Below are 14,750 nucleotides of genomic sequence, written 5' to 3' on the forward strand. Positions count from 1 at the left end.
TTACTATTAATTAACTAATTGCGGCATAGAAAGGATTAGATAAGGGTTGTTTCCTTGCTTGTTGTATCAGTGTCGGTATAATGCGTTTGTTATTTTCCAAATTCAAAAATACTAAACAGTGTATTGTCATTGCACTTTATGTACACGAGGAGTAGTTGTAAAAATCGATGGCAATTCTTGGTTGGTACTTGCTTAATTATAATTAAAGAAACATTCGCGATAAAAATAATAAAATGTTGTATGATTATATTCTGGCCGACACGTTATCACGGTCATCTGAAAACTAAAAAATCCTCCCCCACTCATTTACGTACATTTATCTACCCCGATTACTATAAATGCTACTTTTATTAATACCCTGTAGCCCCCCCCCCTCCGCTACCGATGTTTCACACAACATGGGGCGCTTTATGAAGTCATACTATAAAATCAATGTTTAAAAATGATTTATGTGGTTTTTAATGGTGGTGTACATTGGCACACTTCTTGGTATAACATCAATATACCTAGTTAAAATCATGATGCATCGGTTCCATGAGCATTAGAACTCGTATATAACTATTCTTAAATTGTATCAAAAATGTTTCCGAATTCAGAACATGAATTACGTTTACATTTCAAATCGTTCTTATTATCAAAAAAAATTCGCATTATCAAACAAAAAATCGTTGTGATATAATATGTAATTGTTCATGTATTTCTTTTTCCGACGGGTATGGATAATATTGTCTATATACAGATGTTGTGATATGCTTTATAACTTACAATATTTTATATAGGCCGGAAGATTTTCGAAAATGTCCAACCTATAAAATTATAAGGAGTTAGTAATATTATGTTACCGTTGTTTTCAGAGAGTGTGCATACGATTTTCAGAATACTGAAAGAAAGTATATCATCTAAATGTTATCATCTTCATGGCCCGCACAGTTTGAGCGCCAATGGTGGTGGAAACAGGTTGTGTAATTATTTAAACTTTATAGTGTGGGCCTACAGCAGGTAAATGTGCACATTTTTTCTTAGCATATTTCGGTCGGCCAAACGTTGCACCGTCAGCGCACGCCTCTGGCTCTGGCTCTCAGTGCCTCACTTTCATATTTACGATATTTTGTTTTGTTAAGGCGAAAATCGCAGTCAGTGCCACCACTGTTCATCCGTTGTTCAAACTGTTAACATCTACTTCTCAGATAGACAACGGAACCTGCTTTCTATTTTGTTTACTATTTTCAATTTAAAAAAAATCAACGCGAACTATTTTCATGTCAACAAAATAAATGAGTGTTCCCCTAATCGAGTGACGATTTAGGTCTAGTTATAGAGGACCAGATCAAAACTGCACACGTAAGTCTTAATTTTTTATGTTTATTGTCTTGTATTACCAAGTCTCACAATTCCCATTCAAGTCATATTTATCTAAATTTAATCAAAACTAATATCGCACTTACGTGTATCATTATTATTGTATTTTTCAGATTTGTTATTGAAAAAAACGTTATTTTATAGATTAAATTTAGCATGATTTTTAAAAGTTAGTTAAACTAAAAAAGTTCTTTTTATGAAATTTAAAATTGGAATGGTTTTCCTTTTCATAAATGAACACAAAGAATGTCAAAAAAATATATACCTACTTACATAATAATATTCATCAATGGGAAACATCAATTTAATATAGTTTAAAACTAAAATGATACCTTCTATATCGATATAATAATATGATAGTACGAAATGTATTTTTAAAATCAAAAGCTACGGAATATAATATGTAAGTACACTAGCAATATTATTAATAATATACTGTGATTTTCTATTTAACCATACTTAGGTACATTTCACGAATGATCAACAATAATTATGTTATTTTAGTGTGAAATAATGAGTAGTAACAAGGTACGTTTTTATTGGACGTTCATATTTTTGTTGAATGCCATTATCGTTCTGGCTAGTGAAAATTTACTCACAAAAAGCTCTAGATGTGTTTTTTTTTTTAAATATGTTAATACTATGTTACTTACTCTTATGGTTGTCTTTCGTAATCTATTGGTTATCGTAAAACAAATATTATTCTCGTTGTTGCAAAAATATAATATATCTGTACTTACTATAAATATAATAAACTTTCTTGGACGAAAAGTCTATATATGGTTTAGGTGAATACCTACAACTTATTTTCTATAACGTGTATAAGGCATGGCTTAACTTATCAGCTTATCACACTACAGCCTAACGTGGATTTTAGGCGACTCAAGCAGAATCTTTCACTCTCCTCCAGTCATAGCGCTCGCAAATCTGATCAAGCCACCTAAATTGTGGTCTTTCCGCACTGCATTTTCCTATTTTCCTTCTGGAATATTAAACGTGAGATGCTTTTGCGTGCTTGCTAATACATACGTGTCACGTGGCCGGCCCATCGCAGCCGTTGGATTTTGATAAATCTGACGAGGGGCCTAAATGCTGCTGCAATTATTAGGCATTGATGTAGCAGGTTAATATAGCTACTCTCTGATATTCTAATCAATACACTTTACGGATGTGCAAGACATGATTTAATTTGCAAACAGTGTATAGCTACCTTGTCATTAAGTGGGTACTTATTAACTAAATATTTCACAACTTTTCACACTTTCTATTATTTACCCAAAGTTATGACATAAACATACATTCATAGGAATAGTTAATTGTACTTACTATTTACTGATATAGTAAATACAGTGTTTAAACAGGGCCGCAAGTGTGAAGATAAGGGGTGTCAAAACACTATCTTAAAAAATACTGAAATATTTAAAATATGAGATATTAAATAAATACATATGATTTATAAAAACGACACCGAATGGAAGAATGTAATTTTTGTAGCTGTTCCCTTAGCCAAGTTATTTTATCAACATTATAACCTGAGGACTTGGTAATAAAGTTTTCATGGTATTGTATTGCACTAACTTGTTATATAAATGCCAGTTAACAGTAAATTCTGTATCGAAGATACTGAACGGCGAAATCCTGGTCGCAAAAAACGTCCCAAATGGAGTAGTCGCTCAGTCAAAAGTATTGTTTAATCTTACTTACATACCGATTGCGCTCAACGAAAATAAATATTTGCAAAGTCGATACTTGAGTCGGTAGCTTAGATTTTGAAACCCTCACATAGTATACTAAAGTCGTATGTCCAAATCCCTCTCGGTTCTAGATTTTTCCTAATATATATTATGTTTATAATGGTTTTCCAAGTTCCACGTAGTACGTACCCACGTAAGTTATATTTAATACAAGTTTTGTAGGCATTCATGTAATTTACATAACGGTAGTTAACGATGATGATCATCGTCTGAGACATTCTTTCGTAATATTCAAAAATTATTTAAATTTAAAAATAAACCACATCGTTAATGAAATTTATTACACCGAAGTTACAAATGTTGTAAGCAATCATTAATGTCGAATAAACCTAAACTAGAAAAACAACTTACTGGCCCTTTAGCATTGCCTGTCCACGCACGTAAACGTGAACTTGGGATTTTCAGAAAAATGCAATAATACCTTTTTACTGGCGGTAATAGTCCGTACCGTATATTTTTTTTTATAAATTATTGGTAGGTAGATAGTAAATAATGGTAAAAAAAATCGTTGTAAACATACCATATTCGTGTGAAGCTCTGTAGTTTTGATAGAAAACAAGATACAGTCAGAGCGGCGCCAAGTGAGAGAAACCGATATAACAGGATTGCCGTAAATGTAGTTCAGAATAGCAACCGTAACAATACTCTTATTTGTCCTGCCCAATTCTACCACACTATCGCGTCTTCCCATAGTAATGGTTAAATTGTTCAACTGTAGTCAATGGCGGGTTTAGGAACTCGGTGTTCCTGGGCACTGACTGATTTTGAGGCCTCCCAATATAAAAAAATAAAATAAAATCCATGAAATCCAACTATCAACTTAGGTAGGTACCTATTAAAAATATGAATGTTGCTCTTTCGTAGAATCACATCATGTAACTAAAAATAGTTATTTGGTAAGGACGACAGTGATGGTACCATTATAATATTATTATTATTTAGTTTATTGTTACGTGGACAAATATGTTTATATTTGAGTGTTTATGATATAAGCTGCTTTGCTGTTAGTGGCATGAATGGTTATGGTTTGCGTAATATTGTATTCTCAATTTGTGAGAACTATGTATATTTTCAAGATATTGTAATTATTTAATATTTTGTTGACTGATTTGAATTGTTTCAAGGCCCCCTTTTAAATCGACTGCATCATCTGCGTCAAGGAAAATAGTATTGATTACATCAAATTGATATTCGGTAGATACTGTAGTAATATATTATTTACGAGGAAACAACCACATTATTTCATCATTAAATTAATAAATTTGTACTTAATAATAACGTTAGGTCACACGACCGATTAGTTTTAGTGTTATTATATTTTTTTGAATGTTGTTAGTTTAATTTGAATTAAAAATATTGTTTTTTGATAAAGCTTAAAATGCTTTTAAATTACTATCTTTCCAAACATATTTGAAAACCGAAATATTTTTAGTAATTATACAAAATCAAAATGATACATTTTTGTTTAAGTAGTAAAGTTACTATACATCCCTATCATGCATGGTGCGATAAAACAACCATAAAAGTAAAAAGGGTAAGAAAAATGCTAAATGAAGTAGATACCTATGCATATTTTCTGATATTTAAAAAAGAGTAATTTCGTCTAAATACATTAAAATGTTATCTGAAAACAAGACATGTAATTGAAAAATCATTTATTTATTTTTAGGTAGAAATTTAAAATGCAAATAAAACATCAGATCTTTGGTGTTCATCAAATTGATAAAGTGAGATGAAGGTTAACACTGAAATTCGCATTGTAATTAATTACAATGAGGTTCATAAGCAACAATGTTTATTGAAATACATACTTATTGTCTCATTATTCCAACATTTTAATAATATGAAAACAGTACAATGTAGTTTTACAATGAATTGAAAAAATGTCGTATGCTTGTTAATTCCTCATCTGTCCATATGACCCCAACTATAATAAATTATTATCTATAGACAATCAATAGAGGTAGTATATTATGATTTTAATTGGAATAAAATGTATAGTTTCAGAGGTAATATTATATACCTACCTTACTTACATAATTATTATAATACATACAACAAAAATACGTTATTTTTATTATGTACCTATACATACGAAAGTTGCTTTTTTATGGCACACTATAACGGTATTTTCAACGTGCGTTATTGAAATCTTTCATTTGAAGGTTCATACGTGATGATGGATGGTAAAAATATTTTATAGAAGTATCGAATTAAGCAAAAATTTTGAACTTAGTGCTTTGGACTGAACGGTTAATTATCATCAGTGGAGTACCTGCCTAATAATGCCTACTGTAAAACACAAACTGACATAATTAATATATTTTTACATATTTTGTATTATTGAGATCAATATATTATATTAAGTATATAATATATGAGTGATTTTCAATAAGAGGATATATTTTGTTTTAATTACCTGTCGCATTATTATGACACATACAGATTTTCCATCATTACTAATTATCTACCGATTGTTGTAACGATTAAATTGGAAATATGCATTATTTAAACTTTAAACGAAACATTCATGGCTGTGTTTATGATTAAGTGGTGATTTCACTTATACGATGATCGCAGTGGTGTTGTCACTTATGCAATGATCGCACTGTATTTAAAAGAACAAAAAGGGAAATTTCTATTTTCTTAAAATTTCGTGCAAGTCGACAAAAATATATAATCTCTTTCTTCTAAACAAAGTATTCCAATATGTTATATGATGTATATGTAGGTACTATGTAATACAACATAACATTTCAGTATAGTATTTTTTTAAGAAATAAGGAAGAAAATATTTATAATTAACACTTTTTTATTGACTTGTAAATATTTCACGATAATGGAAACTATCGTTTTTGTTTCCAAAGTATCTTGTGTAGTTATTTATCACATGTGATGATTCCATAACGTCAAATCACCAATTTATGTAAGGGCTTGTTTATACGAGCTTAGTACTAATCATTAGTACTCTCAATTCACACTAACACCAACATGTGTAAACAGGTCGAATACTAATGCTTATTTTATTACTGATTCGGCCTGTGGCGATATTAGTGCGAGTGGTGAGCACTAATGGTTAGCATTAAACCCGTGTAACTTAACGCCAATTCGACATAAATAATGATTGTTTGGACAAGTCGGAAAATCCTGTGACAATAAAGTTTTTGATACCCACATGTTTAGAATACTAAAAGAGTATATTGTATTTTTCTAATAGAAAAAGTATTTATCATTTTTTTCAAAATAAATGCTTGCAATACCGCACGTCACTGGCTATGAATACATATATAATGTACATATACATACACAATATTATATGAATAAAATGACCCGCATCATACATTTTTTATGAGACTTTGTAGCAAGTTGATTTATTGAACATGGATCGAAGTCGAAACTTGACCTCTACGTTCGCACAGTACACTTATCTAACCAAATATAATATACATAGAGAAAGTTATTTTTTTTAGAATACTATATAAAATATGAATTACCTGATGTAAAAAATATCTAACATTTTCAGTATCATACGATATTAAGCATTGCATAAATTATTTATAATATTTTCTAAGCAACGATCTAGATAAGTGAAAGTTGGTATACAGTATACACAATAATACATGATCACCTAAAGTCCTGTAAACTTAAATATATAAATCATAGCTATACCTAGGTTTTGATTTTTTTCACAAAGTTAGTCTTAACAACTTGATAATCATAATTTTATATGGTGGTAAAATAGAGCACTTAATTTTCCACCAAAAAATCTACAGTGGCTTTACAATTTTGTGGTAGTAACCCGAAACCACTAATAATAATTTTACCATAGTATAATGATTTGGTTTTCTTGTTATTTATGTACCTAAAACAAAAGCATGGTAGTATGTTTGAATTGCTATGTTAGTATTTTTGATTCTAGAGTTTTGAACGTACACACATTAATTATTACATCATTACAACAAAACTAAGTATATACAAGCAAGAATTCGTATAATAATTTTTACCCAATAATATATTTAATAAAAAAAATATATGAATGTCATAAACATCAATCTTTCAGTAGTCTTATCATAGTGGCCGCGAAAGAAATTTAAATCGAATTCAATGTCAGGTTCAATAAAAAGATACAAAGTTAAAAAAATATTTTATAAGTAATATATTATTATAAAATTTCATTCACGTTATTAAATAATCCGTCAGATTACTCAACGACTTAAATTAAATCATAATGACTATTATCGAGAATCACATTTGCATATTAAAACGGACTCGGTATTGATGTTATTTAGCGAAAAAATATAAAAAGACTAAATTTGCATAGAATATGAATAAAATTTGTAATTTTCAGTCAGGTGAATCCGCGATGAGAAAAACGTGTTCGTTTTTGACCAATTTTTTTTCATTTTGATAAGTCGGCGAAAACAGACAGTCTTTGGTATTTTAGATACAAAATACATTTATAAATAGTCTGTCGGCTAAACAGTAATTGTAAAAAAAAATACTGAAAGTATTTTATTGAAGTGCGTATAATATATTATTTGGTATAATTACATTTTGTAATGCTTTGAATTTAACTTGATTTAAATGTTTCAAACACACTTCCATGTTTATTTCTTTTGCGACCCAGAATGCCTTTAGGAATCTTTGCATTCGCCTACTTACGCAGTTATACAAAAAATAAAATAAATGTTATCACAATGATCATGCATCTGTTATTATTACAAAATTCTAGTTTTTCCACCAAGTAAGCTCAGTATTATTTTCTTACTTACCTAGTTAAAGTTAATTTGGTGCATATTTTATTTTTCATTATCAGAACTATTCTAGCGCATAGTCGCGGACTCGTATTACAATCAACTGACTCTAAAAAATAAATTTAATATTTCGGTTACATCAACAGACAATTATAATATTTTTCAAAATGAATATAATTATGCCTGCATGCATATTATATGATGTGCGTTCAGAAATTTCTTGTCATTAGTTATTGCAATACCTTACAGTAATTAATGTTTATAAACCGGATATATGTAATATTACTGTCATTAAATATTTAAATAATATTTTAACAATCCCTCAAATATTTATTAAATACATTTTGAATATCACAAAAAATACGTTGACATAATTATTTTATAACAAAAATTATGAAATATTATTTTACATATTATATAATATATAAATAATATTTTGAATTTATCATAACGCCAACCGATCTGAGAGGAGATTGATGGAGTACGGAAACACATTTTATTTATAAAAGACTATTCAATAACACGGAAGTGTTAATATCTATGAAACAAATTGCGTTTACATCAAATTCTGTACCTTTATAACTCTGGCGCCCTTTGTCGTACAAATAATCATATTATTCTAGAAACGTTTTATTTGTTATGTTATCTCTCTGCAGTATCTTGGGAAACTATTATGTTACCAAACATGAATATGGAAGAGGCCTCGGCTTGTTTCTATGCTAAACTTTGGGAGTTAATTGATACTAACGTACCGAAAAAATGCATAACTCCAATTCATCGTTATCCTCCCTGGTTTTCCAAACCCCTAATAAAAGTTATAAATGAAAAACTAAAGTATCATAGGAAATGGAAAAAGTACAGATGCATTTGTCATTTTAAGAAAAAGGCAAAAACGCCTTGCTAAAAAATGTTATGAAGACTTTATCTTACGGGCAGAAAAATCCATTAAGCGAAATTCAAAATCTTTTTGGTCATTCGTTAAATCCAAATCTAATGGGTCCAATATTCCCGGTGAAATGCTCCTTGATGAAAAAATTGTTTCGGATGGCAAATCTATATGTAATTTATTCAATGACTATTTTAAATCTGTATTTATTCCGTCATCCTTACAAACACCTGTTTTGCAAGATGTTAGTACTATGATAATTAATTCAATAATATTCACTCCGTCATCAGTTCTTTGATACATCAAAAACATAGACATAAATAAAGGCGCCGGTTCTGATCGAATTCCTCCCATTTTGATTGCTTCTTGTGGAGAAGAATTGGCCTCCCCATTATCAATTTTATTTAACTTTTCTGTTAAAAGCGGATGTTTTCCTGATGTATGGAAGTAAGCATTAATTACTCCAATATTTAAAAGTGGGGACAAAAGCGTCATTACTAACTACAGGCCGATATCCAAACTTCCTTTTTTCGGAAAATTGTTAGAAAAGATCATTTCCGACCATATTTTTGCAGCTCTACGTAACTTCATCACACCAAATCAACATGGTTTTTTTAGGAGACGCTCCGTAGAAACTAACCTACTCGAATTCACTGATTTCATACTTAATTCAATGGGCAGTAAAACACAAGTGGACGCTATATATACGGACTTTTCTAAAGCTTTCGACAAAATCAATCACTGCATCTTACTTAAAAAAACTCTGGGCCCTGGGGATTCACGGGGATTTATTCCGTTGGATTTCTTCATACATCTCAAATCGGTCGCAAGCTGTTGCAATTAAAGGATTCGTCTCCAGTTTTATACACATTCCATCTGGAGTACCGCAGGGGTCCCACCTTGGTCCCTTATTGTTCATCTTATATATTAATGATATGAGCACCTGTTTTCTTAACTCACAGTTTTCCATCTATGCAGATGACACAAAAATATATAAAAATATCTCTTCAGTCGATGATTGTATTGAGTTACAATCTGACTTAGATAGACTGTATAGATACTGTCAACTGAATCACCTTTACCTAAACGTCAACAAATGCTCGTCAATAACATTCTCCAGAAGTATGAACCCCGTCATCACACCATACAAACTAGGAGTCGAACCCTTGAAACGCAGCTCAAAAATACGTGACCTGGGTGTTATAATGGATAATAAAATGAATTTTAACGCTCATATCAATGACACCATCAATAAAGCATTAAAATTACTAGGTTTTATCCTTCAGATCTCTAAACCATTCAGATCACCTGATGTTCTGAAGGTTCTTTACTTCTCTTATGTTAGATCCTTAGTTGAGTATGCCTCTGTCGTGTGGAATCCACAGTACGTTACTTATATAAATCGGTTCGAAGCGGTGCAAAAGCGATTTCGCAAGCACGTTAATTTTAAAGCCTACTGTTATGATTTATCTAATTCTACTTCGACCGCTGCAACTTTTATGGTACCATCTTTGGAAAGTCGACGTTCTATATCTGATCAATATTTTCTTTTTTAAAATTATCAATGGTTTTGTTGACTCGCCAAACCTACTCGAAAGGGTGGGTTTCCATTGTCCATCAAGATTTACACGAAACCAGACTTTGTACCATATCAGTCGTAGCGGTTCTAATTATGCACAAAACTCCTTTATTCTGCGCTCTTGTTTAAATTATAATATGTATTTCTCCACCGTTGACCCTTTTAATAATTCACCTGTTTCATTTAAACATGCTATCTCAAAAATTTTGTATAAATAGATATATAATGTATTTACTTATACATATATATTAATTCTTTTATTTTTTATGTTACTTTTTTATTTTTCTTTTGTATATTATTTAATGTAACTGTTTGTTTTCCTTAATAAATAAAAAAAAAAAAAAATAACACTGACCCATCATATTGAGACTATGAAAGAATCCTTTTTGAGCGTATTTGAACACACCTGTGGTCCAATAATCTTTAATAATTAAGATTCTTTAATATTTGTCTATTTCACTATGACTTATGTATGGCAAGTGCCACCCTTCGGCAATACACAACGTAAAATTCAGTTTTTCAGACTTTTGTCCCCTGAATCGTGCCGTCAGGACGTTTTGCATCCCTACCACCACTGAGCGCATAATATATCGTCGGTGTTTTGTAAAAAGGGCGAATTAACCAAAATGCTACTTTACAGGAGGATTTTTAACTTTTAACATTTATTTGTTTTTTACCTGTAGATGATTATAAACATCCAACAAGTTTATAATAAAGCTTAGAAAGAATACTGTCATTATAATAGGTATTATTATATAAAATTTTAGAAGGCCTAATATGTCACATTTGCTTTTTATTTCGTAATTTTAATTAATTTAATTTTAGTAGATTATCGTTTTTAAGTACTTTTCTGTGGAGATAAAAATTCGCCGTTTTTACACAACAGAGCTAGTGGGGTACATATTGTATTTTCATTAAAATCTTGATTTCGCCAAAATGGTTGATTCGCCCTTTTTACAAAACAAGGACGATATAGTATAATACTATAATATATAGTATAATAAAAGTTGAAGTTGGAAGTTGATTCAAATAAATATTCCAAGCAATGTAGTAAAATGCTTTAACTATTTGAAGTTCATGAATATCTATTATGTATTTGTTTGCCACATTTTTTCTACATCCTAGGTATCACACATAATATATCACATTTTTTAAATATATGACGAGGTTTATATCACATATTTTATATTATATTATGAACATATTTTTAAAGCAGTAAAACTGTCTAAAATAGAGAAATATACGAGTAGTGTTATAAAGTTAAAGGTAGGTACCATACATTTCTAAATGTCAGAATAATCCGGTTATATCTATTAAGTTTTATCAAATATTCGAGAAGTTAAGTCTGCAATGTTTGTATTGCCATTTAACTGCAGTTTTTGGTGAAGTAAATTGAAGCTAGGTACCTATTTATTTAGAGCGCGTTTTTCTAATGAATTTTAGTGAAACGCTTTTGCAATATAAATTTCACACTACAGTAGATACGGAAAACACTTCTTACAAGAATTTAGTCTATTGTACACTTACTTTACAATCTTTACGTTTACATATAATTGTATAGTTTATTTTTTCATATTTTCCTGCTCTCATTTATTCTCTGTGGAATTTGATGTGGTTGCACGTTCGAAACACTTAATGCAGATACTTAAAATAGTATTTTATTTGATTAGATAAACTGCAACTCAAAATATGTGTTCATATCTGTAGGCTATAGACTGCGACGACATTCATTTTTAACTATTATTACTAATGATAGTAATTGTTCAACGAATGACCTACTTGTACTGTAATAATTAAATATGTTTCGAGAAAAGTCATATTAACAATTTTAGTGAAGGTAATATTATCTACATCAACAATGAAATATTATCATCATGCTCTCCTTTACCACATCTCAAATCCCCTCTCAACATGTTTACGAGCCTTTTCCCATGATGTGAATATCAAGAAGCGGTATTTAAACTTGTGCTAGGACCAAGAAGAAAATTCCATGACACTGGCTGTAATTTTAGAACGTTTTTCTTAGCTCGTATTCTTATTTGTCCGGTGGTTCTTTGTCCGGTACAAATCTTGTAATCGATTTTCAACTAACTTCCCGACTAGCTAGACATTTGAAACTTTTAGAATATACCAGAACACGATACCAATGCATAATACTTTTAGCCATCTTTAAGTAGAATTGAATTCATTTTCAGTTAATTCTGTTTTGTATGAAAAGTTATTTCGACACCATTATTGGTTGTTAGGGGGTCTGGGGTCCTAACAACTAAATTATTAATAAATACGTGCGTTACTATGGAAATCAATATGACATGTCAAGTAAATTTTTTTAATCGTTTAAGCTAGTCAAGTCAAGTTTATATGGTTCAACAGAATTTAAAGACGTTGTATATAAAAAGTTCTTTTTATCTTGTAATTATTATTGTTAATGACATGCACCAGAATCAGGAGTATTTATAGTTTGATCAATTTTATGGTTAGTTCGACTATTGGCTTGATGAAAATATATGTTTTTTATCGTAGTATGATGCCTTTTTATTTATTTTTAAAGATTTGAATTTATCTACTAATTGCGAAGACATTGCACCTCGCGGAAACTTGGACCAATAGACTCTCCTTCCAACTTGATTACCGAAACCATATTAAATCATCAATAATAAATTAATAAACTTTTAAAAGAATGCGAGATATACCTAGAGATTTTGTATAATATTATTTACTCGTAAACTATGTTATATGTAAAAATTAACCGGCTGAGCCAAAATCCATGTAAATATCTCAGAAGTAAGTCATTTGATTGTTTCCTCATAAAAAGATCTTCAAATTCGTCATTGTTTACCATAAACTATAAAATAATAATCGCAGCCCACCGCTCCGTGTAATTACTGTCATAAAATTAAATACGTATAATAAACATGTTGAATTTTAACCTACTGTCAGTTGAACAAAGTTTTAAAGCACCACGTGAATATGATTTCACTTATGCTTTTAGGATGCTAGTGAAAAAATACTGTATCAGGAACCGGAAAGAAATTATTTTTTTAGAATGTCGGCGGTTTTAAAGGTGTGGTCGGCAGACATTATTTTATACGTTCACTATTATAATGATTGTTAGAATACATATACATATAAAAGTATTCTGAACCGGCACGCATTCGCAACAATAGTTTATTCCTTCTCTGATTGATATTCAAAAAGAATAAAATCGTGTTATCGAAAGTACATAGCAAGTTCATTACTTTAAGTTACGAGATCATTCAAACATTGAGAGTCATAACTAAAATTATTATTATAATTGACCGCTTTCACTGGCAAATTATTACCTAATACATTTATTCATATTAACTGTAACAGGTAGCGTGGCGAAATATTTCCAAATCCGCAATAGTTGTGGAAAATAAATATGACATTAATTTATAATATATTTATAAATTTTTCGTAACAACGGCCTTCAACAAATTTATTTGCAAGGCTGTGTCAGGGAGTTTAAAATGTGTCAACACACACATCAATTGAAAGGAAAGTTTTGCAAATTAACTAATGGTTAATACATTATGGACTGAATTAATTAAAAGAGTGTCAGCGGGTTAATATCAGTTAACTGGATTATTGGAACATTATTAAGTACCAAGGTGAAAGTTTCAAGCTCAGTCAAAAATGTCCGTGTGCTATTTAATCTGTTATATAATATTATTTGTGATAAAATTGAATTGGGTCCATAATAAAGTTATTCTATTTTTTATTTTAAGAAGTGCGAATTCTTTCCTTATGGCAATGAAAGAATTTCACACGTTTTTCTGGAAGTAAATGCGATTATATATTATTTTGAATCAATTCTTTTAACTTCAAGTATTCGTTTTCTGTAATTCTCAGGTCTTCGAAACAATAATACGGATACGTTGCATGATGCTGTCTGTCGTGTGGATTATTTTTATATTTAAAAAATCTGACTTTACCTGTTTCATAGGTACATTTTTTCTCCGTATAAGTAATACCTACGATATTATTTATAATGTTTCGTTATTAGTAAGGACGTTGTTTGACACGTTCTCACTTATAATACTCGTATTAATAATAATTCTTTTCTTATGGCGCACTTTGTATTTTTATCTTTGTATATGCCAATTATTATTATATAATAATACAGTTTTATTCCTGAATAAATAAAATAAAGTAATACTAAAGCTTAGGAAAAAGCTTGACAACTTTATTATGTAGATAGAGAGAATAGAATAACTATGCTTCTTTACCGGACAACTGAAATGATAGAACGTACGTTTATGGTTAATGAAATTATTTTTGATTTAATTATGATCAGGAATGAATGTATTAAGGTTTAATTAATACATGAAACGTTATGCGTAACAAACACATGAAAAAGCGTTTTTTTATTTCCAATTAATTTCAAATAAAAAGCA

General features: G+C 30.0%; 1 protein-coding gene across 1 annotated transcript in view; it reads left to right on the plus strand.

Moving 5' to 3' along the window:
• The first annotated feature begins 1,145 nt into the window (after positions 1–1,145).
• The window catches only part of LOC147064059 (very long chain fatty acid elongase 4-like), a 44,923-nt gene continuing 31,318 nt past the window's right edge, over positions 1,146–14,750 (plus strand). Inside the window, exon 1 of the mRNA XM_085958731.1 lies at positions 1,146–1,341. The gene's annotated coding sequence lies outside the window, so the exon portion shown is untranslated. The remainder of the gene's footprint in view (positions 1,342–14,750) is intronic.

This window comes from Rhyacophila brunnea, unplaced genomic scaffold (assembly GCF_057557595.1).
Source record: "Rhyacophila brunnea isolate RB1 unplaced genomic scaffold, BYU_Rbru_1.0 scaffold_8, whole genome shotgun sequence".
NCBI lineage: Eukaryota > Metazoa > Arthropoda > Insecta > Trichoptera > Rhyacophilidae > Rhyacophila > Rhyacophila brunnea.